Genomic DNA, 8,306 nt, shown 5'->3' with positions numbered 1-8,306 from the left:
GGGTCGACTTTGGGTCGATTTGACCTTGAGTCAAGCAACTGAATTCAATCCGTGAGCTTTTCTACCTCTCTTAAGAGCTCTTAGCTTTTTCTCAATTTTGCTGAATCGAAAACTCAGCTATATCAATAGTTCGACCTTATCCCCCTGACAATGCACAGGTCGTGAAGGCCCGAAATGGTCAAGTTTGGAAATTTTACACGATTTAGCGACTTTAGCGAATGGCAAATGGCTGTATTCTTGGGCCCTCTATTGAAGCATTCGTTACTTTGTATCGTAAAGCATTAATGGCAAAACAGTTTCAAAGCTTTAATAGATATTGCAAAATATAGATCGAATGCTTGTTTATGGGCGACAGCGATGGTTCGAAGTAAAGTTTCTGGAATCCAATGTACGTTTAATATCTCATTTACTTCGATGGTTCTGTACGGTCGAAAGTTCCTCCCACAGTTATTGCGGTCCCACGTGTGTCTTTGTAAGAAATTGCTGTTTTTGAAAAAAAAATCCCACAAAATGCCTACGAATTATCTTGTTTGCCGAACATCGAAGCACAGGTAAATATACAATTCCAAACCGCAGGTGAATTCGAGATGACTATTTTTAATAATAACAACAACTTTACCACCTTTAAGCAAAAAATCTAGTAATATTACTTTTGGGCCAGCTGTTAAGTTCATTCGTCCTATTCACATCTGGCGAAGAACTTTTGGTGGTGGTGGTAGTAGTAGTAGTAGTAGTAGTACGTATTGGGGCATGGTAGCTTTAACTGCTTAGCTAACTATCAAAGTTAGTCAGACTCCTTATACAACCACGTAATGCATCCGATCCTTCATCCCTGCCTGATCCGATGCTTCATCCCTGAACTGAAACACTGTTGAATTCGGTGTTCGTCTGTTTACGAGTACTGACAATCATGTCGGAGTTACGTAATTTAGTCAAATAAGAAAAACGACACAATGCATACGCAGTAACAAATTCTTTTTGTTGCAAGATGATTCCGTTCTTAGGGGAGAAACTATATGTTATAAACAATACACGATTGAAGCTATCTATCCAGTATTGCGGTCCACAGCGCCTACTGCTATCGGAGATACGCAGTCAAAACACACTCTTTAATGTGGTCCTTTTTCATTCTGCTACGTTGTACAGAGGTTGTTTGGCGATGCTTCAAGTACTGGAAATCGTCTCTTCACACCCATAGTTAGCATTTCACACGTTGTACGTATCGAATCAGTGGATGATTGGGCAGCAGTTTTGTGATGCTATTTCTCCGTAGGTCCATCCAGACCGTCCATTCGGCGACGGTCACACCCTGGATAGAATGGCAATTATGGTACACTTTGCTATCAGCAGCGTATGCAAATAATAAATAAATAAAAGGAAAAAGAAACGAGGCAAGTTACGAATCTATATTAAAAACTCAAAGGCCGATCGAGATAGTTTAGGTCTGGAATTTCGACCATTATACGAACTTTTTGGTTCAGGCCAATGTGGTTTCTGGTAAGAGTAGCAGTCAATAACGAAACCGTTAATCTGCTTTCACAAATGTGTGTCAACCTACGAACGACTCCTCTTCGTAAATTAAGATACAACCATAGTCTGTCACTTAAGACTAGTGAGCTAAATTTCGGTAGAGGGGCAATCACGTGGGAAACCATGAAAAATAGGAAATAGCTACTAGGATTAACAATGCAACCTGGTCGTTCATAAAGATAGGCATGGGACGCTTTTTATAAAAAAAAATCAAAACGTAACTGCGTGCGTAATTGCCAGTATAACGGAAACAGCTGCTCAAGTCGTCGATAGTTAAATGGGCTGCAATATCTGTATTTGGATATTGGCTCCAGGTGGGCCTAGCTATCTCTATGCGTTAAATAGTTTGTTTTTGAAAGTACACAGCCTAACAATGTTGTCATATTATGAAATAGTGCACTTACTCTAATAGCGATGTATCGTATATAGATTTAAAAAAAAAAATGATTTTTAGATATTTTTGTGTTATTGCATATTTCGGTCATGATTAATAGCCCAGCCAATAAACACATATGGCGTACGTAATTTATCGAATTTCTCACATTGATGTTGAAGATCTTCTTCTTTGTTTTGAAGAGTTGCAAGTGCAGTGAGAATTGTTTTCTTTCTTACAACTGTCCTTTACAACACCTTTGTTTGAAACGTAAATAGTATGCGAGATTTCTTGCCAAGGGCTAACATTAGATGCACAGAAGTGGTAAACATATCAGTTTGTATGTTGCGACGTTTGGTTAACCCAGAAAATGATTATCGAATACGTCTACAACGAATGGACTTTTTGAGGCGTGTGAACAGGCACTGGCTAAAAATACCGACCGATGTCAAACGACCCTTCTCCATATGAAAAAAACATAAAGTTAGTTGCCAAAGTTCAAATACTGTAGTAACTAAAATTGAGCCAGACAAATCCAACAGGTGTCAAGCGGACTATATGTTCTTACATTTTTAGATGATAAACTCCCATTTGAGACAACAATGAGCAATTATCCTGTATATATGTAGCAGATACCATTAAGTCAGCCTTAAATCAGAATGAGATCCACTGGCACGACCTGTCGTCTGCTCGAAAATCTACATACACTTCGTCATTTTAAATCTAGCGGTCTTATACACGCTAGATAAATAGCGATGTTTACATACGATCGGTTATATGTCAATATCTTCAACAATTGGTATATAGAAACAATCAGTGATGCAATTCTGTGTGGATGCAACGCCAACGATGACATATTCCCAGTAGAAGTGGGATTAGAGTTTAAAATGAGCTACCCAACTGACTAGTCGATAGCAGTGAGCGCTCAATAGACTTGCTCAGTGACACGTACGCATCTGCGTAAAGGGCGGTTCAGGGGCAAGTATTGTTTTATTAGGACATCACATGGAGACGGCAAAAAGTGAATCAGCAGCATTTTTCTCAATTTGGATTTTGACTATCATCTTTTTTCTCCATTATAGTTTTTGTTATACAGAACTGAGCATTATCAATTTGATGCAGATATAGTACTCATGTACGACACCAACAGTACGCAAGTACTGCACGAATAAATTTATAAATAAAAATGATCGTTTAATTATTCAATTTTTAGGTTATAATTTTTTTTACTGTTTCGTCATACGAGCAACTAAAAAAGTATAGACAGTTATAATTTGACCAAACTATTATTGTCTTTGATGTTTTACTTTGTATTGTTGACATGTTCACGCTTGATCGGCCTTAAGTTTGCACGCCTATTTTATCATCCCATTAGCTACTTCGAAAAAACTATGCAGAACCTAGACAACGCCTCTGTTGCGCATCTCTACGAATATAGTATACGATCAGGAGGCTGTTACGCCAACTGCTTTTCAGAAAGCGGTGGTCGGTCTGTGCACCGTAGGTACATAATACCAAACATGTTGTAGAGTCATTACCAAACGACAAACTTTACTGCTGCATAAAACAGGGGGAGAGATGGGTAGACAACGCGCGAAGAGATTTGGGCGCATCTATAAAAATATACGTTATCAAATATATGAAAGCTGTCCAGTTTCTGCCTCACGTAGCTTGACGCATACGGGAAACATTCACGGCAGCTGAAACGGTGCCGACGCATTCAGCCTGAGCTGACGTTGCTACGTACATTTTCAATACTTGCTACCGCTGCTGTTATCGCCAACGTGAGGGTAGGCGCAGCTCGTATAAGGGCTCTAGTCTCAGTAAAGCGTATCGCATGTTGCTCTCCTTCCAAGGCCCGTCCTTAGACCTCTATTTTCGTCAAGGCCGTTTAGTCAAAACTCTTATACCGACTGAATTTGACGTACGAATTCGAAACAGGTGTGTCCTGGGTATGTACACACCGATAGCGCTGATGCTCATATAAGAATCGCTAGTTAAGCTAATGCGCACACAGTGTCACTCGCAATAACGTACGTATTTCAGAAAAGAAGAAAAATTAGCTTCTGTCGTGCAGTCATGCCTTACCCTAAAATACGTTTGACCCCGAATCTTAACTGATACACCCAACAGAAAACGATGCGTCCTGATGCTGAAGCTAGCGAAATCTTGTTTTCCAACGATGTCTAGGTAGTTTTTTTTCGACAACAGGGAGCCCGGCTATGCATTTTCTTGCTCAAAAACAGAAACGTTTTTTTGAGGGGTAGTCATCCTCAATGTCTGAGAGATAGCGTAGATATCAACGCAGCATTGATCAAACGAGAAGGTTGACTTGTCCCGACGGATTTCATTCTATAGTCAAGTCGAATTCATTCTAGAAGTGGTTCGCCATATTTTCTGGAAGCCTCCAAAAAATACGAATGTAATCTAAACAAGTAATAGGGGTTTCAAAAAAACACTTTAGATACGATCACCGCTGGTGCTATTACTACGGGGTAACGTGAAAACATTCTACTCTTGCCAGCCATATTTCAGTCGAAACTAAATGATTCGAACTATTGGCCTCCGTGATACCTGCTCTACAGTAGTTTTATGGAACCTAACCAATAACTACAATGACCTACGAGGATTTGCATTCAAATTGGGGAAGATTTTCGCGGATTGTTTGTGGCAATAGGGACACATTCAGCTGCCGTTAACGGCGAAAAGCAAAGCTACGCTTCTAAAATTTGACGGAAACTCAGTTACTATTCAGCCTTTCCTCGCTAAATAAAGCCCTACCTAAATTAACATCATTCTCTTTTTCTGAAATTGAAAATCTACTTCATGGGCAGTTTTCATGCAATTTCTGAAAAATAACTTAATAATGCAATAAATATGACATACACAGATTCAGTAGTGTCATCACTCTCGAATTAAAATTCTACCATTTATGTAAGCACCGGGCCTACAATAGAAGTTTTCTTATTTTGTGTTTGCCATTTTATGCGACCAGAAGTACATTGTGTATGACGTCCGACCGAAATTAATTTTCTAATGGCAGTCGCTTTAGATACATTTAATACATCTACAAAGATTTTACATACTGACGTTTATATGCTATACACATGGCTAGCTGGACTGAGACTATTTCTGGAACGGTCAATGTAGGGTTCACAGGATTATTACGCGTCAGTAATTGCGTTGTTCGTTATACAGCATACGATTACTATTGCTTGATTACTTACTCAGCTAGACCGCCCGATAGACGATTGAATTTGTGAGTACGGTTCGTAATATTTGTGAGTCTAGTACAAACAAAAGATCCGTGGAACTCCTCTGCACTGAATCGACGATGGTGAAAACCGTGTATTAGACAGCGCGTCACTACCTGTGCGTTAGACCGTTCAGGTCTTTTCTTATACGTTATAGCCCTTATTTGACATAACTGAAAATTGAATTCCGCGAATTTTCAATCCCTTTTCACTAGGCTTTTTTGGAGTGCCGGGGTTGCCAATGGGTTGAAACGACGACGGAGGTCCCCGAGAAACGGTGGCATCGGCGCCAGGAGGTAGACAAGCCTCTTACGGGTTCTCTGATGCGATACCAAGGCTCCTTTAAGCAACGAGGCCTTAGTTTGATTCAAAGTTCGAAATCGAAAAGCTGCAAAGAGGGATAACCAGTGGGAGAGCTAAGTATTGAAACGACGCTGTCAAGGCCTGTTTGCATTTTTCTGTAATAGGTCGAGAAAAACTTCGGCTGTTGTATTAGATCAGCAACCCTGGCTAGCTTTATTTATTTACATATGTCAGCGGTCGGCCAAGGAGATATAGCGTATCACAGGCCACAACTCTGCCTTCTACAGCTGACGAGTTGTGGTGGGACTTGTAGTTCAGCAGCTGATGAAGGCCGATGAGCAAGTTCGATATGAGATTTCTGAACGTTGACACCATGAGCTCAGATAAGGTAATTGCACAAGCTAATTACCAATAAGTCAGAATTTTCCGCTATATTATGTTCTATAATTGTAAAGATAACTTCGTTCACTTTGGGAACAAGTACCTTTTATTCGTTAAATGAGACCACAATGACCCAAGGCCACGTAGGTGCCTGCAAGCCGGCTGTTCAATGGTCGCTAATTATAGAATATAGCGGCGCTTGCTTCAGTTGTACTCACACCATTGTACAGCCACTGGACCGTTGTGCACGCTGTTTTGATGAGTAGCTAGGACCGTCTAGTTTCATCAACGTGGTCCGGTTAAGCCTCACCAAAATTTTTTTTCAATAAAGGCCTTAGAAGTGGTTTCAAGTAGGACAAAACTGTAGTGTTTTTTTCACATGTGGTCTGTATAAGAATATGTGCTGTTAGCTAGTGGACAATTCTACTATATTCTACATTTAAACATTAAATATTCGGTTATCTATTTTTTGGCCTTCGCAACGCTTTAAATGATTTTGTTTTAATCTCGACATACGTGGCAATAAGTTTGCAATTTAGCTATTGCTTCCTACGACGTGGTATTTGCTAAGAAGCTTCGTCTACTCTCGTGTACAGCTCTTCGCAACATCTTCGCATCAGCAGTGTGCCCTCTCAAGGGCCGCACTGTTTAATGTCCCCGCTGAAAATGCCTAGTTCGAGACAACAGTAAAGCATAGAAAATAGCGCGCAGATGATACCACAGTACCGATACAGCTTCAGATATCATCTTTGTGCTAAATTAAAACCAGACACCAGGCAATCCAGTTCTAGTAACCTAATTACGACGTGTTCTATAAAATGTTTTGTTATATATTTTCTGTATAGTTTGATCACTTGGAAGATTTCAAGCACAGGAGTTGCCTGAACGGTGTGATCCTGTGTTCGAAATCGAGTATTTAACAAGACTTCGATGGTGGCGGTGAGCGCCAGTGTGCAGACCGTAAAATTAAGAGACGTTAACAGCAATACCCGCATGATAGTGTGTTTATTTTCTCAATTGAAGACGAGTTTTATGAGAGTGAACTTAACTCGAGATACTATTGACAAAAAAAAAAAAAAAAAGATGATTTCCAGCAATTCGAAAACTTCCAAGACTCCTACACTTATAATACATATGCATGCGACATATAGCATTAATACTGTAAATAGTAATTGAGCTCGGAAGTTAACTTTAAAGTTTACGACAGGCGTTCTATTGTGAGTGAAGCTCCTTAATTCAACCTCTACCCAAATTAAAAAATTAGGCACTTTTGTGTTGAAACGTGATTATTTGCAATGTAATCGGCTTATGTTTGTACTGCATTTCGAGGGATTCCTCATGAAGACAAACAATTCCTGTACCTGCAGTAGAGCTGCAGAAAATGTATACCGTTTCAGTTTCTCGTGCCGAACTATTCTAAAGGTACTGATACATTTAGTCCGTCCGCCCAATGTCATTTGCTTTGTAATGGACGCTTCTTCACTAGCTTCTCTCGAGGCAGGGCTGGCCATTGCGTCCGTCTAAATTTTTGATTTTCAGCAAGCCATTTTGCATGGCTGTGTATATATAGCTTCGGAGGTAATAAACATCGCAAACAGCTATCAGACGCATCGTAACATATTGAAATTTTCAGATTTAGTATACTTGTAATGTGCATGAGTCGGAACTAGTGATATCCGTCAGTGAGTGGACCTCCGGATGATCCTGCTGAGATTGCTTTACTCGAAGACGGACACATAAAAGAATGAGTTGTTTACTTTGTGCTCATTGCTTATTGCTAACGATATTTTTGAAAACGAAGCAAAGCTGATATCGCCTATTCACCATGACCTCAGGCTGTGGGCGAAAGACATGCAAGCAGTGACAAAGTGCTGTGAAATCTATTCGGAAGAAATGGGACCCCTTGAAGGAAACACGCCGAGCTTGTTTGTTCAAAATGATATCTTTGGCGATACGAAATAGAGCCAAATAAGTTAGAAAAAAAAAAGTTGAAAACGTTAGGAAGTTGTCGATTGATTAGTCACTAACAACATTGTTAGATGTTTGTGTGAATGAATTTAATCATAACTATAGTTCCTTGCGCCGTTTTGAGTAGATATGGATATTTCGTGGATGTTCCACGCAACTTGCATCGGGTGTATTTCTTCAAATGAGAACTGAATTTCATATACACTGTTCTTTTTTTCAAGATTAAATTACTCGATTCGTTCAATTATCCCCACACCGGGCTTGAACCCAAACCTGTCTCCATTTCAACACTGCAAACAGACCCAACGGCTACAATTCATGATACTCTACGACATAAGCCTTTTTATAGAAGTATACTATAATTGTGTGGCTTTACGAAAACCATTTGTAAGGTTCATATAAATAGGTTTAAGTGAACAGCGTCTGAATTTCGCATGAAAATAATAAAATATGGTACAGGCACCTGTGTTTCCTTCTTGCGAAATTTGACGCAAATG

This window comes from Varroa destructor, unplaced genomic scaffold, assembly GCF_002443255.2.
Source record: "Varroa destructor unplaced genomic scaffold, Vdes_3.0 BEIS01000001.1, whole genome shotgun sequence".
NCBI classification, from domain to species: domain Eukaryota; kingdom Metazoa; phylum Arthropoda; class Arachnida; order Mesostigmata; family Varroidae; genus Varroa; species Varroa destructor.
This window is presented reverse-complemented; position numbering follows the sequence as displayed.